Source organism: Notothenia rossii (assembly GCF_949606895.1).
Source record: "Notothenia rossii genome assembly, chromosome: 3".
Taxonomy (NCBI): domain Eukaryota; kingdom Metazoa; phylum Chordata; class Actinopteri; order Perciformes; family Nototheniidae; genus Notothenia; species Notothenia rossii.
The window spans coordinates 9,995,115-10,010,711 of NC_136901.1; positions in this window are offsets into that span (position 1 = coordinate 9,995,115).

Consider the following 15,597-nt stretch of genomic DNA (forward strand, 5'->3'; position numbering starts at 1 on the left):
ATGTGAATAGGAGAGCAATAAATTAACTCCAAACGCTCTGGGAACATCTCTGGAGGCAAGGAGCTCCACCTCACCTTCCTCCCAAAGCAGCAGGCTCATATTTATGACCAGCTGCAAGCTTAGGAGGAATATTTGCATCCGTCTCATTAATACCTGATGGGCTTGTGAATATTAAGAGTGTTGAAATCAGTGATCAAGTCAAGTAAGAAGGTAAGAACTTAGCATAGCCGAGGAAGTATATGACTCATGTATCCGTCTTAAAGCTTATGCAGAGTCTCTGTGAGTTAGTCTGCTTGATGTATTTCAGGTGATGCTCATATTATTGTCTTCTGCTTGCAAACAGCTCTCTCACTCTCTCTAAAATGCTACCCAGGCATCAGTTTACAGCGTCGTATAGTGCACTGGTTCCCAACCTTTTAGGCAATTCACTTTTAAGACATTTCCCCACACCCCCATCAAGGCATAAGTACCCCTTCATCAGTTATGTTCCAAATGAGTTGATTGTAGGTGTTTTTAAAGTGGATGTTAAGTAACACTACATTAAGGTTTGCTACTACCACTGATGCCATTTATCGATTGTATTTCAACTTGTCTATCCAGGGCTTTTAGCCAACTATTTTAGCTCTTTATCTGTTTACTCATTACTTTTAGTTGAAATCTCAACTGTTCGACCATTACATTTAGTTGCCTATTTTAGGTGTTTATCACTGACTTTTAGCTTACTGTTTTAGCTGTTTCATCAATCACTATTAGGTATCTATTTAAGCATTTGTCCAACATGTTTAGCTAACTATTTTAGCTCTTATCCATCAACTTTAGCTATTTTGGCAGTTTATCAATGTCTATTACAGCTACTACTTTTCCTTACAATACAGAATCTTTTAGCTAATCATTTAAAATGTTAAGCATGGATGGGAAGTGTGTAGCTGTAGTGTTTAGCTGGCAGCTTACCGGTTATTAATTGCTATACATGCATCGCACCAATATGTGATACTTTGTGGGTACTTATTGTCCTTCTTAACACAGATATATGTGTTTATTTTTTGTAACATTCTTAAAAATACACGAGTCGTAATTGCATCCTTTCATATTTATTCCCAAACTAGACATGTCCAATTTGCATTCAACTTCCTGACAATGTGATGGAAGGATATTAAGTCCTTGTAGTCTTAATTAGAGATTAGTGAAGCTGCCGAAGCCTAAAGCTACATTAGCCCCCCACAGTTGAAAAGTTGAATCCGTCTTCATCTAATTGAATTTCCCAGAGTATAGAACTTTTCCTACACTATGTGTGAAATCCATTGTTGAAGTCAGCCTTGGATCATTTACTTTGATCAACTTCCTTCAACCCACTGCGCTAAGACTTTTCAAACATGGATTTATCGGGTTTCGGTCACATCTCATTCATTACATCTGCAATATAGAATTCAGTTACTTTTGTTCATGGGTTTGGTCTTAGATCCTGTCGTAATGTGCTAGTAGACTAGACATGGACTTTTTAAGTCATTAACAGTGGTCTGAAGCAATCTGGAGGACACACAGGAAGTTCATTGGGATGTAATGAATCTCTTTTAAAGCCACATCCATCTCACTCCTTACCTGACCCACATCTCACATGCAATTTTGCGCTTGAGAACACAAACCACTGGGACCCTGCCTGAGGAGACGGGGGGGGACGCAGGAGAAGATGACTGCTTTCTATGAGGGGTAGTTTAAAGACAGAGTGGAGATGGAAGGCTGAAAATGACCTATAATCTCTCTTGTCGTGACACCTAAATGTGTTACACTAATAGAGCCGCCGTTTTTTCCCATTTTCCATTAGTTTTTTCCTTTCACTATCTCACCCCATCTACTGTGTCTCCTACTGTGTTTTCCATCTCTTTCTTCTCTGATCATGTGAGCCAGGCTTAAGCCTCCATCTACTCTATCTTGCAGTTTGCGAGGCCTGAGAAATCCTCAGCAGAGTGTTTGTCTGGCTGCGTGCTGTTGACAGACAACACAGCTTTAAATATGAAAACAAGGCTATTTCAAGCTGGCTTTGCCGAGATGGAATGCATGAATTTATAGACAGAGTCGGGGGAAAAAAGACCTCAGACTTTTCCTTTGCACTTGTTTGACATTTTCCTCCAACTTGTCAACACGAAATGCTTTGTCAAAACAGCATGGAGGAAAATGCAAACATTTTGTGCCTGTCGCGGTGAGAGCTTTTATCCTGAGACGTTGCACATGAATACACAACAAAAAATATGACTCTCTATTGATCTGGATTTCACAGCTCTCATCTTGCATTTGCTAATTGCTCACAGTGTTTAGTACCAGTCGTTACATTTCACAAGGTGGAAAGAACAAGCGATTAAAGTCACTGCCAATTCAGTTTTTATTTACTCAAGAGGCCACTTTCGTGACTGAAATGACCAGATGCTTAGTGAAGATAACACTAAATCAAGTGTAATTTCATCAGGTAGAATACCATAAAACATCTTTTACTTTTTGCTAACTATATTAACTGTTTATCTCCATTATTTATCCTTATAGTTAACTTTCTTAACAGTTCATTTAATACTCTTTGCTAACATGTTTAGCTTTTTCTCTTACACGTTTCTCCAACTATTTTAGCTGCTTATCCATTAGTTTTTAGCTAGCTATTTTTAGTTGTTTATGCATAACTTTTAGCTTACTGATTAGTTGTATCCATAGTAACTACTTTCAATATTTAGCTAACTTCTCTGCACGTTTGCTAAGCTTTCATAAATCAGGCGTGAAACCACCCAGTAACTTTTAAGTCACTGTCAAAACAAATGATTGGCTTTGTCCTTCATGTTATTTACTCGAATGCAGCACCATTGCTTGAAATAATTCAGACTATCAAAATAAACATTGCAGCACTGCTTGGAATTAAGTCCATACTGGGCCTTTCATTTGATGTATGAACTGTACAGAATGCACTTCCCGGGTAATCTGCTCTATATGTTCTATTTCTACGCCAGAGCCTAATTAGTTCTAATGATGTGCACCTGCTCACAACACATCTCAGAGCCACTGAAGACATAGCTAAAAGATGTGTCATAATGAGTTCTTCTTACTTGACGTCTCAAAGCACCGCGGGAACAAACTTAAATTGTGCATCCTTCCTTGGCTGTCCACTGCAGCTATTGCCAGGCAACCAGCAGCCATTTGGGCATATGGCCGGTGATCTAATACCTTCCATCTCAAGCAGAAGAATTTCTAAATTGGGTTCAGAAAAGGAAGAGGACGCATTGAGGAATTACATCATGACACTAGAACTGTGCTGCAAACCATTCATTTATCAGGAGGAAGGAGAGCCATTTCTCCAAATGATGACATAAAGAATCATACCGGGCCTCAACAGTATTTTGTCTTTGGGTTTCTTAGAGTCAGTGCATCAACAAATGTGATGCATGAAAGGTCTTCTGTATTGTATGGGCCAGTAGTTGGTGTGTGGCATAGTCTCCTAGCATCAAGCAAGGAAACATGCATTACAATACCAGATCCTTACCTTTGCATACTGTGACGGCTGTCGCCTTTCCTTCGGCATTAACCGACCTGTGAGCATTCTGTGTGTGTATATATATATGTTTGTGTGTGTGTGTATATGACTGCCTTTAGGTACTATGGTTACCGCATTGGCGTGACGTTGTTTAGCTCCTCCCACCGGAAGAGGTCTGGACGACGCTTGATGACGCTATTTAAGCTGCGACGTTGTTGTCATTCGAGGCGCTGGATTTGTGCAAGGACGCCACGCTACTCTCCAAATGTTTGTGTATGTTCTGTGACTTGTGACGGCGTTGAATTTGTGCTAGGCGCCTCACTATTTTCGCCTTAAGTGCCCACATTGTTCTGTGACTGTGATACTCTGTGGCCTTCGTTTTGTTGACTTATATTATAAATAGATAGTTTCTTGTTTAAAGAGCCTGTACTTTTGTTTATATCATTTTTATTTGAGTTTATTATTAAAATCAACCTCTTACCAAGAACATCTGGTTTTGTGTTGCTTCCCTTTTACCCTAAACGAGCTGGGGACGTAACACATATGGGGACTCATCCGGGATACCATAGAGAAAGAAAAAAAAGCGTGGCGTCCTGGCACAAATCCAGCGCCTCGAATGAAAATAATGTTGCATCTTAAATAGCGTCATCCCGCGTCATCAAGCGTTGTCCAGACCTCTGCTGGTGTGAGGAGCTAAACAACGTCACGCCAACGCGGTAACCATAGTACCTAAAGGCAGTCATATACACACACATATATATATATATACACACACACAGAATGCTCACAGGTCGGTTAATGCAGAAGGCAAGGCGGAAGCCGTCACCCCCCCCCCCCCCCCCCCCCCCCCCCTTAAGACACATACTCACAGTTTTGTTAACCACGCCTACTAACAAACCTACCTAATAACTCTAAAGGATTCTAAGGGACTCTAAGGGACTCTAAGGGACTCTGAAGGACTCTTAAGGACTCTGAAGGACTCTAAAGGACTAATCTAATGTGCCTGCTGTATCACAGTCACAGAACAATGTGGGCACTTAAGGCGAAAATAGTGAGGCGTCTAGCACAAATTCAACGCCGTCACAAGTCACAGAACATACACAAACATTTGGAGAGTAGCGTGGTGTACTGGCACAAATCCAGCGCCTCGAATGACAGCAGCGTCTCAGCTTAAGTAGCGTCATCCCGCGCCATCAAGCGTCGTCCAGACCTCTTCCGGTGGGAGGAACTAACCAACGTCACACCGACGCGGTAACCATAGTACCTAAAGGCAGTCATATACACATAAGCATATATACACACACACATACTGTATATACACACACAGAATGCTCACAGGCCGGTTAATGCAGAAGGCAAGGCGACAGTCGTCACACATACTTTTCGTCTTGCCTCTTCAGTGTCTTCGGAGCGGGACTCTGTACAGCTGCTTTAAGCCCACATGGTTTTGTGTAAAGACTCGATCGATGGTAGCCAATCTCACTTTTATAGTGCTAACTGCTCCCTGAACTGCAATTACTGCTGCCTGGGTTGCACGCAGCCTGATTGCATTGATGCCAAGACCGTATCTGCAATGGCCCCTGGTCAGGACTAAAGATCTTTCCTGTGCGTGGATTTCATAAAGTCATTTGATAAAGCATTTCAAAATCGACAAGAGAGTCGCATAAATAGGACATATGGTACAGCTGCATTACTGTAGACACCGACTGTGGACCTTATCTCAAAGAGCTGGCTATAGATCAGACTCATAATGGACTGGACCTTTAGTCCAACCTCTCTTAAGGACAAGACACGATTGATGTTCAATAATTTCATTTGATCCTGAGCTCTATTTTCTCCTCTTGATGCTGAAGCACACTCCTCTTCCTCTGCCCCCTTGGTCATGGTCTTTTTACTCTCCTACACGCCTTCGGCCTCTTTGATCAATGCTTGCAAATAGCACAGATGGAAGATATAAGGAGTGATTGATGTTTGGAGAGTTGTGAAAAGCAGTATTGCAATGATTTTTTTACTTTTGTTTAACAAAGGTTAAAGGTATTTCTGTGAGATCTTTATGAACTGTTTGAAAAAAGGGTGTGGAAAAAAGGAAACTAACGCATTTGTTAGAAAGGTGTGACAATCAAGTGTCTGTTTTATTAGCAGTTACTTAGCAATGGGTGAAAATGGTCAACATTTTGGGGAATATATGACTGTTAACCTTCATTTCTTATCCAAATAAGCTTGGCTAACCTGGGGCAATTATACGTAGATGTGTCTGATGTTCGTGTTTCTTGGCGTCTCTTGTAGCAATGGTTTTGGCAAAAAATGACGTGAAACTAAGGTCCAACATGGACAGCGACTGAATCGCCACGTTTTTGTTTTTTTACGTAATCCCTTCTCGGACATGTTACATGCACCATATATTCTACAAACTACAAAAAGAGCATCCCCATACATTCCCCAATAGGCACAAAGATGTGCTGAATGTAATAGTTCTACATTTGAACACTAGTGTATGTGGTGCTAGTTCTGACTGAATTGTATTATTTATAATGTATATAATAATATGTCCACCAGAGTGCGCTATTATATTTCTAACTTTTGTCAACTAGGGGCCCTATATTTAATTGGCAGATGTAATGCCTAGAATGGGGGTGCTATATTTAATTGACAGGTGTAATACCTAGAATGTCCACTAGGGGCGCTATATTTAATTGGCAGATGTAATACCTAGAATGTCCACTAGGGGTGCTATATTTAATTGGCAGGTCTACTACCTAGAATGTCCACTAGGGACCCTATATTTAATTGACAGGTGTAATACATAGAATGTCCACTAGGGGTGCTATATTTAATTGGCAGGCGTAATACCTAGAATGTCCACTAGGGGCCCTATATTTAATTGAAAGGTGTAATACATAGAATGTCCACTAGGGGTGCTATATTTAATTGGCAGATGTAATACCTAGAATGTCCACTAGGGGTCCTATATTTAATTGACATGTGTAATACAAAGAATGTCCACTAGGGGTGCTATATTTAATTGGCAGGCGTAATACCTAGAATGTCCAGGAGGGGCCCTATATTTAATTGACATGTGTAATACAAAGAATGTCCACTAGGGGTCCTATATTTAATTGACATGTGTAATACAAAGAATGTCCACTAGGGGTGCTATATTTAATTGGCAGATGTAATACCAAAGAGGTACACTGGGGGCGCTATATTTTAAGAATTAATGCAATATATCTTATCTGCCAGTTTTGAGTGGGTTTTGACTTTACTTGTATTACTGGCTCTGTCCACCAGGTCTAGAAATGTTTCACTTTGCTCTTATTTGGTGCACCACCTTGCCCAGATGTCAACCTTTATGGTGACCTCTGGGGAAGGTGATAACCGAGCAATAGCCGAGCCGTCGCTGCACCTAAGTAATCCCTACGTAATCCTCCAGTATATCTAAACTCCTTGAGTATTTAATACAGGCCTCTTGGGACTTTTGTCTAAGTGTATCTTTACACTTATCAGTCTGCACTGATGTGGAGGTGATATAGTGCTTTGCCTTTTTTATCTTTTTTTTTTTTTTTTTTTTTTCCTTTTCCTTCACAGGATTGTACCATGACAATCGGGCTCCGCAAGGTACCAAGCTGATTGTCATCACATTCTGCATGAATGTGATTACAATCAGCTTTGATACACAGGGCAAGCGGCTTGTGAATTAAGCTTGGTGGAGGAACAGGGGTCTACTTGCAGACTTTCAGGGGAGGCTCTGTGATGTCACAGATGATGTAACAGATGATTTCACAGATGATGTCACCGCACTCCGCATTCTTCACCGGTGATGTCATCGCACTCCGCATTCTTCACCGGTGATAACATGACATCATGCAGAATGTGATGACATCGTCAGTCAAGTGTCACACATCTGGTATTAAAATGAACTCTAACCCAGCGGTTCTCAAACTGTGGTCCGCGGACTACTGCAGGTGGTCCGTAAAAAAAAAATCCAGTTTTGTTTTATCAAGGACCTTCGCAGACCACCTTTTATGCAAACTGTAAAAATAATTACATATATAAACGTAGTGTTAAAACGCAGATATTTGTTATTGTTAATTATGGACAACACTTAATTTCACCATTGGTTACCCATGGTTACGTGTGCGCGTGCAAAACCACAAACATGGATCGGTGGCTAGCATCAGGTTCTCTGAAGACAAAAGAGGTTAACGTTACCGTTCATGAAGAGAATGAGAATGAGTCGAAGGCATCTACAAGCCAGATTCCGCGGAAAAAAACAAAGAAAGGGAAGATTAAGAGAAAATACAATGGGAACTACTTGGATGGGATTTACCTACAGGCACTGAAGATGAGCCTTTGCCAGTATGTGTTCTGTGCTACGAGATACTGGCTAACGAGAGCCTAAAACCAGCTAATCTTCGCCGTCAATCTTGGAATCTGGCACTACGTTTATATATGTACTTATTTTTACGGTTTGCAAAAATCCTTGATAATAAAAAGTGGTCCGCATAAACAAAAAGTTTGAGAACCCCTGCTCTAACCAATTAATTACCCAGTATTCAAAACTACCGATTGAAACTATCAAAGTAGTATCAAATAAAATAAACAATGTCAATAGTGGTATTGAGTCCAAATGTATTAAAATCATCCTTACATGATACAGCTAATACAGATACAAAAAATAAATACCAGTAATGTGTCAAGGATCACCTGTCAGTTGCATGGTTGCGTAAAGAAAAATACAACCAGATTTTAATCTTAAAAAAATGACCATGAAGTGATCATCAGGAGACAGAAATAAGGCAAAGACTTACAGTATAAAATGTACAGCCACGTGATTATATAATATGTATATAACATTGCACAATATACAAAAAAAAGGGAAAACACGCATTGGAAAACAAATGAAGTGTACAGAATAACAAGGCTCTGTGGAAGAAACCTGCACACGCGTCTTTGGATGGATCTGCTGCCTGCGGAGCTCCAGTGAAATCTTGTAGGAATGTTACGCTGCAAACAATCCCACTGAGCAAGTCTTTCAACTAAAATCTGATCAATTACATAAATTATTCCGAAATTATTACTAATAATTGTTCAATAATTGCAGTCTGAGTCACTTAAAGGGGCATTACGCACTGTTTTAAGGCCTTTAAATTGTGCTACATCAGGAGCTTTCGATGAATATGACAATTTCTGACTCTTAGTCATATTTGGTGGATCTTTGCTTTTGTGAATGCCAGCAGGTTCAATTATGATGTTGTTCCTGCCCTGCTGTAATCACCTCGTCTCCCCATCTGCAGGCTGATGAGCTCTCTCTGTTAGCAGTCCTTCCCATCTATCACAGGCAGGTATACAGCTCAGAAATGACTGACAATGTGACGCCTGAATAGATGAAAAATCCTGCACGCGCCGTCAAGGCTAGCTTTGCGGAAAATTGTGGAAAAAAAAGTGTCCTGGAGATTAATGGCTGCCATTATTCACACTCTCCTCCAGGTGTGTTATTTATGCGTATGAATATGTCTGTGTGAGGGACAGAAAGAGATTATATTTCCTCTACAGAGACAGATACAAGTTTTTAGCGATAATCAAACGGCAAAAATCGATTCAACAAAGTGCTGTTACTCAGGAAGAAGAAACTCAATTACCCAGCAGGCTGAGGTCAGATGGGTGGGGGGGAAATCCAAGGTCAAGCATCACATGATATCAGAGGCTTCTTCCTCACTCCTATCGCTTCCAATTAACTTAATACAGCAGCACTGCTCTTCCCCGCGCTCACCAAGATAATCGACAATGAAATTAAGTGGCGGCGGGCCCGTGTCAGCGGGGGATTGTGAACAGCTCAGGGCTGATGGGAGATAATCGCAGGACACAAAATAACCGCTGCCAAGAGCTCCGGGCTTCTTTATGGTCGTAATAAGCGTAACCTTGTCTGGCACTGTGAGGCAAGTCAAACACACTAACATTTTGTTTGGTCGCGTGGAAACACATACATTAAAGCTGATACATGTGAATTATGTCACTGTCAGCTCAAAATCCCCCCCTAGAGCAATATCTAACACGCACACTTGTTAGGAGTGTACACCTACCCAGTTATGACACATCACCCTCTCCTCTGGCTGCAGTGGTGTAACAGCAGCTCACATGAGGGAGGAGGCGTCTCCCCCACAAATATCATTCAACATGTTATCAGACTGCTTTATATAATTACGCTCTTTTGTGGCAGCCGAACAAAGTTTCTCAGATCACGACTTTAATCTCGCTGTTTCTCATCTTTTCATTCTGGGTGAGGAAGCCCAACGGCTTTAATCTCACAGTTTGTGTGACATAGAGTTTTAATGTTTTGACACGTATTGTTTTTTTTTTCTTGCATGTTAATTGAAATTAGGATAACAGCCAACATTCACTCGCAGCGTTTGCATTGAGTCCTTCCTCGTGTGTGCATTGAGCCGGCTGACTGAACACTGTAACAGACCACTGTCTGTCACTGCTAATTACTTATGCAAATAGGCTGAGTGCTGTAATTACATCCTGCCAACACCAACACACGTTTTACCACTGTGAATCCCCTTCAAGGTAAACACTCATCAAATGGTTTTAAGGTCTGTTTTACATATAACATTATTAAGTTATTAACAAATTAATTTATTATTATTATTATTAATTATCAATATTAATTAATAATGGATCAAATTGTTCTGTAAAAATAATAATAAGCATTACAAAAGATACACAGGTATTTTTTTTTTTTTTTATTTAGAGCAAAACCGCATAGCTGGATACTATTGTTTCCTTGGCAGAGTCTATAAGTATTGCATTTCACATCTTTTGTTTCTGAACTTTGTCCAATTTCTATAGTTCCAGAAAGATTCAACCATCTGGCCCGGAGAGAGATCAGGTGTGAACTTGTTGCGTATCGCTACAAGTTTGAGAAGCTAGCTACAAGAGAGGTTAAACATGAAGTTGGCAGAGAGTTGTTACTCACACAACACAATATGTTTTGTCCCTGCATTGCATTGTGGTCCACTGAGGCCGCTGTGGTGAGAGACTGGAAGCTTTAACTCGGCTGTTACAGATGTCTTAATGGGTGAGAAGATTTAACACTTGGACTCATGAGAGTGATGTTTCTTTATGCTTTTGGATTTAGCCCTGTCGAGTTATGAATCAAACATATCCCTCTTAAAGCTAGAACTAAAATCTATTCCAAATAATGGGTTTCTGTTTTTCTTTTGCTAGGTGGTAGATTTATCCAATGTTAGGGAGGATACAATTCACCAAAAGCCAAGCATTCATTTTCCTCAACATCATTTATTTCATGATGTATTATTAATGAAAGATTGATACGGCAATGTCTGCAAACATCACCGTGAGGAGGATGTGTTTGATCCACGCTGGAATTAACACGACTTTATCTGTTCTTGATCGTTCCTACTTAGTTTTTATCAAGTAATGTATTTTGAGATGTCATTTTACTCGACAAAATATCTGTTGTTTGTCAGACCCAGTACATTGTACTCTTAGTTATGTGTCCTTTTGTCACGCAGCGTCCACAACAAAGTAACATGCTCAGTGTATACTCTATATATAAAGGTCATAACATAAAAAAGAACTTGTTGTAAATGAAAAGGAGAGCCCATTTTCTCCATCTAACATAAACTCAGCATATATAGCATAGTTGTCATGGCTGCAGCTCCACAGTGCTGTACTTTAGTTTGGATGTAGAAGTTTGTAGCCTACTATGCTTGACTATATATAACCTGTTGTATCCAAATGAATGAGCACGGGAAGTAAACAGATAATCCGCAGGAAGGCACAGCTGTTTCTGCATGTTTCATTATGAAAGGCATGGCAACAGACGGATTTAGTTATGCTTTAGCAGCTCACTAAGTTGGATGTCAGAGCCGTGTTGTACAGGATGAGTCAATGAGCAGAGCAGGTTGTTCAGCTGGAAGGTCAATCACTGCCTCGTTTTTCTGAAAAGCTATTTGCTAATCCCGCAAATGGGCCTGTTCAGAGACTGTATCTGATTGGGAATTAGCTCTCAGCCGCAATGCTATTTAGACAGCGGCGCATTAATGTTATCTCCGGTTCGCTCAAGGGGGATTTCTCCGAGCTGAAGTGAGGAATAAGGGCCGGTGCAGTAAATCTCACGAGGTTACAGGAAGGAGGTGGCTCCGGCTCCCAGGAGCATCCGCTGATAAGCAAAGTTGAACATGGCCGTCCGTCCACACAGCAGTTTTATTCATCCCAGCATTGTCTTTTCACTTGGGTCAGCAGAGCGGAGATCCCAAAGAGCTCGTAACACGGCACCTTCGGTTTGAAGAGTGGATCACGCTGCCTCACCGATGAATCAGGAGATTAATGGTAGACCTCGCACATGGGGAACATGCTTCTCTTCTTCTTCTTCTTCTGACTCCAAGGTCACAGCGCTGCGGCACGAGCTCCCACTTGGCTTGCGTGTTAACAGAGAGCTGAGTCATCTCCACTGATGTAAATAAACAACTGTGACTGATCTAGGCTGAGCTGAATGGGAGCATTAGCATAGCCCTAAAATGAAAAGCTACACCGGGAAAACCAATTATGCAAAAGATAGTCCTCTTGATTTTTTGATTCACGAGCATTCCTGTTATTTAAAAAAATGTGAATTTACAGAGACAATGGTCTATGCATATTGCTTACACACACTTAGAATAAAACTCCACTACTCGCCTGCAGAAATTTCAATTACCACTCGAATGCTTCAGGAAGAGAAAGGCTTACCCAAGGCTTGCCTCACAACTGAACAATACTCCCGGGTTATAGCTTGCAATGTATGCCTTTTGCTTTTATAATTGTGATTTGTATCAGGTTTATATTCACCGTTGTGAAGTTGTAAATGTAATACCTTTTGAAAACCTTCTCCTTATATTTTATCACCTCAATGCCACTTTGAGTTCTTACATCAGCGACGCTTACATTAACTATACATTAATTGAATGATAGCACTAATAAACTCTTAGTGTAAGTGTGTGAGACACACTTGAACTCTTTGTTATTATCCTAATAGATATGAACTCATTACCTTATTGCTTTTTACTGTATGTGTTATGACAAGTATTTTACTACAAGTCCCTGTGTAACCAGTGCTAAAGAAGGTCATCAAACATCAGCAAATTCTTTACCTCACATTTATTCCAAGAGAGGGTAAATTTTTCATGGGCAGTCATAAATATTTGGTAGTTAACATCTGGCCCCAGGATAGGTATAGGTTCTCTGCCAGCTTGTCTTTGTTGCCCATTATTATAGCTGTTGAGTGTTAAAGTGTGTAAGAAAGCATGTGTTGGATACCCCTGTGTGTTTTGTCACACATGTTAAAAGATTTTAAAGTTGCCACAAAAAATAATGCAATGTTTCAGGTGAAAGATCCTCTCGAATCATGAATTTCTCTAAGAGAGACCAGAGAAAAGAGCGCTAACAGCGGAGAAAGTCTTTGTTCTGCTGGAAGAGATTCAAGTTTTCTACATGGGTGAGTTTGTCCTAAAATAAAATGTGTCTGATGATTAGCAATGGAAGTGTTACAATTATCAAATGAGCCACGAGTTGAACTGAGTTTGAGTTCATATGATAAGAATGAGAGCATTCTTTCACTGCATTTGTTTAACCGTCAAACCAACACGTTCTCACTCCCAACCCGTCACATATTGACGGACGGTCAGGGCCCCTCAACAAATGCAGATATAACCTCTGAAGTCTCATGCTGACCTGTTTGAAGCACTGACATATTACCTGTATTATTACCCTTTCAAGTTTTGTATTACATTCTAAAATAGACGGATAGCCAACATCTTTAAGGCCAACCATGAATCACAACAATCAACGTAAGATAATGGACTGTTTCCTGGATCTGAGGTGGAAAAGGAACGCTTTTAATATGAACTCTGCCCTTCTCTGTTAAAGTTGTGTTCTATAAACAAATCTGGGATCTGATTTATTCTGTTTTGCTACCTCAGAAACGTCTCCACTCTCACAACACGAGTTGATTGTGTTTATTGAAGGTCAGGCCTGTCTTTTAAAACTGAGCGAAATATAATACTTTGAAGGACACTTCAACAAAGCAGCCTTTTATTATGATTGAGCGTTTAGAGTGCAACCTCCTCCAGCTGCTACCTTGGATCAAATATTGAACTCTTTATTCTCTCTCCAGCCTGAAGTCTCATTTGAAATGCTTTCTCTTCTTTACCACATTTAAATTCTGACTCGATACACAGCCCCCCCGAGGCCAGCTATTGACACGGTGAAAAACAAGGGTCTCCTCCATCTTATTTACCGCTTTACTCAACCTTGCTTTACTGCAAGCCAACCAATTTGCTGTCCTTCCTCTCAGTTAGCTGTAATGGCTTCTTGATTGTCAGCGCTTTTAACGCTTTAAACACAGCAGGTGAGTTCAGGGCAAGAAGTCAGTAAAACAAATGATCCTTATGGGAAATTAAGGGGGGATATAATGATGAGAGGCACGCACAATAACCCATTTGAATGCACCGAAAAGTGCTGACATTTTAGGAGAAATTAGGAAAAGCAGTGTTAAATCCTCGGTGTTCCCGTGTGAGGCTTGTTTATGTTGGCAGAGGAGCTTCCTTATCCCTCTCACACCCAACAGAGACACATCCTCAGCCCCCGGCGCCTGCTTTCATCCATCAGAATTGCATTGACACTGCATGGCACAAAGTCAAACAGTGTCCTCTCTGTGAATGAATTGGCATGGGAACCTGCGAGATGAGATAGCATCTAAGGAATGCTAATTCGCCGGGAGTCTGGGTCTGGAGATGTCGTGATTAAAGACACAATTTCCCAGAGGTCAGTGTGGTGTGATCACATATTACCGCTAACTGATGGAGTGTCTCTGACATCTGCACCCTGACGGCGCGGCTGTCACGAGCGGCAGCATCAACACCTGTTAACACGGAATACGCTCCTGCACCGGATTAAATATTCCTGTGAAGGACTCACTCAGTCACAGAGTTTTAAGTAGCTGTTTTATGTTATCAAGCTGCTTATTCATGGTTTGGTTTATGTAAGGGGGAAACGAGTCTGGGAGAGGCCTACAGCAGCTCTCAGCTAGGAACTGCTAAGCCCTGAAATGCTGCCATACAGCATTATCTTCACAAAGCAGGCCATGCATTATCCCAGCATGTTCCTTGTGGAAGGCTTTTCACAGCAGCAGGTTTTAACGTGGTTCTGCTTTGCTTTGCTGCTACTAGAGTAATACTGACAGCACCTTTCTTTTTCATTAAAAGCATATCATCTTGTTATTTCAACGACTGACTGACAGCTAGAAAAATACATATCATACCAGTGATCTTTTGTGTCTATTAAATGCAATTTGAACATACTTACATAGTTTTTTTAAAGCATGCTATTCGTTTTTATGAGGATGCCCTTCCAGGCAGCATGTGATTTGTATTCATTTTAGCTCAGTGCTGAGAATGAAACAAGCTTGGGATATGTAATCCATCACAGTGACCGTTGCCGCGCCCTTGTTTTTCCATCAGCGTTATTCTATCCTCATGCGGGTGAAAGCATTTTATCTCATTTAGTGGTGGATCCTATAAAGCTCGGCATCTGCATTAGGGTTTATGACTCAATAAATCAATCAAAATACGAATGAATACTACTGTTAAACAACTCAGATGGAAGTTAAGGAAATGTAATCAGTTTCCTCTACCTTTATAAAATAAATGACTGTTTAAAGCCATCAGATAGCTCAGATGAAAACACATTTCAGATGTGTCTGTCTCCTGATTATATGAGTCATAAAACTACACCAGCCAGGGCAGGTGATGCAAGTCATCCATACACTGCTGTATCATCATTGTATTATAACACTATAACACAGCTTTTATTCAAAAATACAATAATGAACCATGCACTGACCCTCTGATTAGTAGCGGATACCCCAAGCTACACAGCTAGTTAAAAATGCTAATGCTGAATGGGAAGTCTTAAAATAAGGTGTAGCCTTTTTTTAAAATGTAAAAAGTGTTCCATGTGTCAATGTTCTGTTTTGACTCTGTTCAGAAGTGTCTACTGTCGGCATTGAAAGACTGATTGCAACTCTCTTG